At 41.7% G+C, this 4,867-nt stretch overlaps 1 protein-coding gene across 1 annotated transcript in view; it reads left to right on the top strand.

Annotated features, from left to right (window-relative positions):
- The window catches only part of EP300 (E1A binding protein p300), a 75,994-nt gene that overhangs the window by 17,879 nt on the left and 53,248 nt on the right, over positions 1-4,867 (top strand). The window lies entirely within an intron of this gene.

Raw genomic sequence — 4,867 nt, 5'->3', positions numbered from 1 at the left:
ATCGATGTTTCTAACTCTCTATCCCTCTCCCTTCTTCTCTGTAGAAAATCAATAAAATATATTTTTAAAAAAAATACAATTTGAGATAGCTGCCATTATACTGTCTTCAGGTAGACTTCATTTGTTACCACTGCTTTGAATGTCCCTGGTTTTTAAGAGATACTTCTTTATTATAAGATTTTTTTAAATGTTATTTTTCCTTATTGCTTGATGGAAATTAAGGTGTATTCGTTTACTATGAAACCTTAGCTAATATTCCAGGTGTTCCAATGCCTACTGCTAGTTTTATGAATTAGAGAATGCTAAGTATGTTTTTTAAAAAAACCCTTAAGATGAGTTCTCTCTGTTGATTAAGACATTTTAAACACATTCTTGATGCTTATTCTGCCGTATTTTTCCTGTATATTTTATTCCTTTTTCTTAAAATGGTATCACACTATAATTGCCACTGCCTGGCATGTGTTTAGTAAATACTTGTTGAATAAAAGAGATGGCTTTGCTTGAAAGGTATTATTGGAGATTGGTAAGATTCTCACAAGGAGTCAAGAGCAGGTTTTTTCTGTAAGAGGAATAATTTTTAGCAGGCATTAGGATTTTTGTGCTCCTGAGAATCATGATGGTGAGAGCCCTAGGATTAAATTAAGACATAGGCATGAATCAGGAATATGGGAACTAGGGTCACATGTAGCTGTCTGAAAGCCCTTAAAGCTTTTTTACTACACAGTAAAGAATATTGACCTTAAACTTGGGAAGGGATTCTGTTTGGCATCCCTACCTATGCTGTAGATTCTCTCTTGCTGGCACTTTTATGTTGCTTTGTTGATGTAGTTTACCTAGCATATTTGGAGTGAAAACCAGAAACAAGAGGTAAAATATTTATTAGGTACCTCTTCTAGGTTCTAGGAACATAGTTGTGAAGAGTCCCTGCCTTCCTGATATTTATATTCCAGTGGGGAGAAAAGGGATGACAGACAGTAAATCTTCACTGATGGATCAGATATTTATCGAGTACCAGCTTTGGTGCTGAAGATAGAGCAGTGAATAAACTTATTTCATGGAACTTATTTTCTAGTGTTCACATAAGATGTAAATGTATAGTATTCCAGGTAAGTGCTATGAAAAATAAAGTAAGGGTAAGCTCATGGGGAGAATGCCTCAGTTGGGAGTTGGGCACTGTTGTATTTATAATCTAAATCACAGATTTCTTTTTCCTTTTTAAAAAGATTTTAAAAATCGATATTTGGAGAGAGAGGAAGGGAGAGGGAGAGAAAGGGAAATACTGATCGGCTGCCTCCTGCACACTCCCTACCAGGTATTAAGCCCAGAACCTGGGCATGGCCCTGACCGTGAATTGAATCCTTGGACTTTTGGTGCATGGAATGACGTTTAACTAATTGAGCCACATTGACCAGGGCAAAATCACAGATTTCTTGCATCGCCATTGTTTGAGGAACTAGGTGTATACAATGACTAAAACAGACAAAATTCCCTGTCCTTGTGGAGCTTTAATTTCACAGGAAGGGGGTATCCAAATATAAAAACTTCATTATTAAGATATTTCCTTATTTTAGCCTTGGCCAGTTGCTCAGTGGTTAGAGCGTCGCCCCAAGGTCTGAAGTATCTTGGGTTCGATTCCCAGTCAAGGGCACATACCTTGGTTGCAGGTTGGAACCCTGGCCCTGGTCTGGGCACGTGTGGGATGCAGCCAATCGATGTGCTTCTCTCACATTGATCTGCGTGTGTCTCTCTCTCTCTCTCTCTCTCTCTCTAGAGGCCCACACACTAGAGGCCCAGTGCATGAAATTTGTGCATGGGTAGGGTCCCTAGGCCTGGCCTGCGATCAGGGCTGATCAGGTACCCTGCCTCCCCGCCTCCTCCTTCCCTCACTCCTTCAGTGCCCTGCCACCACCGCTGGTTGCCTGCCATGTTCCGCACTTCCCCATGGTGGTCAGTGCATGTCATAGCGAGCGATCGAACTCCCAGTCTCCCAGTCGAACTCCTGAGTGGACAATTTGCATATTAGGCTCCATATATATAAATAAAATAAAAGCCTAATATGCTCAGTGTCCGGTTATTCGTTCAACCAATCAAAGCATAATATGCTAATGATATGCCAAGGCCACTCAGCCACTTGCTATGATGTACACTGATCACCAGGGGGCAGACAGTCAACCAGTTGCTATGGTGTGCACTGAACACCACGGGGCAGACGCTCCAACCAGTAGGTTAGCTTGCTGCTGGGGTCCGACCGATTGGGACTGAGTGAGATGCGCCGGACATGCCTTGGAGCCCTCCCGCAACCCCTCCCCAGCTGGCCAACCTCCCGTGTCCCTCCCTGGCCCCAATCCTGCACCGGTGGGATCCCTTGGCCAGGCCTGTGCCCTCTCACAATCCGGGACCCCTCGGGATGTCAGAGAGCGAGTTTTGGCCTGATTTCACAGGCCAGGCCGAGGGACCCACTGCTGCATGAATTTGTGCACCAGGCCTCTAGTGTGTGTATATATATCTTTGCCTTCCTCCTTCCCTCCCTCCCTCCCTACTTTCCACTCTGTCTCAAAATCAATGGAGAAAATATCCTCACGTGAGGGTTAAAAAAATACATATATTTCCTTGTTTTAAATGAGTGCCCAGATTTTGAACCATACTACCTTAGTTAGGATACGGGCTAGCCCACATCCTTCTCTAAATTTAGCTGCATTTTGTGAAGCTTCTTGGCTAAATCATTTCACAAGATATTATATCTGCCTCCTAAAAAATGCTGGTGACAAAATAAATTTGAAAATTATTTTTTTAAATAGCTGTCCTTTGTATATGAAAGAAGAAATGAAGTTAACTAATACAAACATCATAATTAATGGTGCGGATATGGAACTACACTACCTGGGTTAAAAATTACATCAGGCTATTTGCCTGCTGTGCCTCTGCTTTCTCATCTGTAGAATGTGAATAGTCAGAGTGAGGTGTAAACTACCTCAGAACTGTTGAAGAACTAAATGAATTGATAAAATAAGCTCTTTATGCGTGGTATATAGTGAGCACTTATTAGTGCAGTAGGAAGAGGAGTAGTAGCAAGTGCTCAGTATTATTGTAGTTGCCATTCTGTGATGATTTAAAACATTTTTATGGGCAGGAAAGAAATCAAAACTACATCATATGGTTAAGCTACAGTCTTTTAGAAGGGCAGCTGTCAGCTATAATGGAGAATAAATCGATGTACCACATGAACAGCAATTGACTAGAGCAGTGGTCGGCAAACTGTGGCTCGCGAGCCACATGCGGCTCTTTGGCCCCTTGAGTGTGGCTCTTCCACAAAATAACCACGTGCGGGCGCACACGTACAGTGCGACTGAAACTTTGTGGCCCATGCGCAGAAGTTGGTATTTTGTGGAAGAACCACACTCAAGGGGCCAAAGAGCTGCAGTTTGCCGACCACTGGACTAGAGGATGTGGAAGATGCTACTAGTAGAGACTTCAGTGTGTTAATACATTTGAAGGAAAGTTTACTTTCTTTGGAACTAAGGATTGTTTTAAAAGTGTTCATTAATATTCTAGAGTTTTTAGTTTTTGGTTTTTGTAGAAATAAATACAAAATCTGTCTATGAAATAGCTTACTGTGATTAAGGTAACACTCACCCACTAAGCCATACTGGCCGGGCTCAAATTATTTTTAAAGAAAGAAAAAATAGCCCTAACCGATTTGGCTCAGTGGATAGAGCATCGAACTGTGGACTGAAGGGTCCCAGGTTCGATTCTGGCCAAGGGCATGGTACCTTGGTTGCGGGCACATACCCAGTAGGGAGTGTGCAGGAGGCAGCTGATCGATGTTCCTCTCTCATTGATGTTTCTAACTGTCTATCCCTCTCCCTCCCTCTCTGTAAAAAAAAAATCTATAAAATATATTTTTAAAAAAAGAAAGAAAAAATAATCCCCTGCATGTCCTTTCTGTTTTAGCTTCCTAGAACTGTTTGTGATTTCCTGGTCATTTGCCTTTTCAGTTTAGGTGGTTATCTGTATTGCTGTGGTCTAGGTAGGTGATGGGTAGTTGGTCATCTTGATCATGTTCACTATAGAGAAGGGAACAAGATCACATCATTACAGTGTAGCAGAAATTAAATACAGTATATTCCCTTCCAATTATATTTGGTGAGGGAGTAGTTGGGTCTGGGGTTACTTTCTAACAGGGGCTGAGGAACTCTAAAGGAGACTGTAAAACTAAAGCCTGAGTCTGTTGGTCTGAGTGACCAGAAGTGTGGGGAATGAATACTATCAACTGACTAGCAGTCAGTATATTTGAGACCAGTCTGCTAGAGAGTAAACTTGGAGTTTCTAGGTAATGCATTGTGATTGAGGAAACAGGCAATTCAAGGAACTAATTGAAACTCTGTTAGTATAGGCAGGCAAGACAGTGACTATGTGAACAAATATGAAGGACCAGATTCTGCTGGGATGTAGTATTTGAATAAAGACAGACATTATGCTTACTAACAAGAGACATTAAGGCAGCTTATAAATCCTCTGCATTTTATTTATGTAAATAATGGGCACTTAAAAGCATAACTTATTATCTGTTGGTGTTTTATGGCCTGTCATGCAGGTTCTGTGATAGAATGGCTTTCATTTTATGTCTAGCACAAATTTCCATGCTAATAGCAAACACAAGCGAAATATAACTCCCCCGGGTGTAGGTGTGCATATTATTGGAACTGCCTATCTACACTAATAAAAGAGAAACATGGTAATTAGCGTACGACCGCTACCCTTTTCATTGGCTAATCAGTGAGTATATGCAAATTAACTGTCAGCCAAGATGGCGGCCGGCAGCCAGGCACTGAAGCGAGCACGAGGCTTGCTTGCTGCAGATTCCAAC

The sequence above is a fragment of the Myotis brandtii genome, unplaced genomic scaffold (genome assembly GCF_000412655.1).
Source record: "Myotis brandtii unplaced genomic scaffold, ASM41265v1 scaffold339, whole genome shotgun sequence".
Taxonomy (NCBI): Eukaryota; Metazoa; Chordata; class Mammalia; order Chiroptera; family Vespertilionidae; genus Myotis; species Myotis brandtii.
Note: the sequence above shows the minus strand (reverse complement) of the source record. Positions and strands in the feature narration are given on the sequence as shown.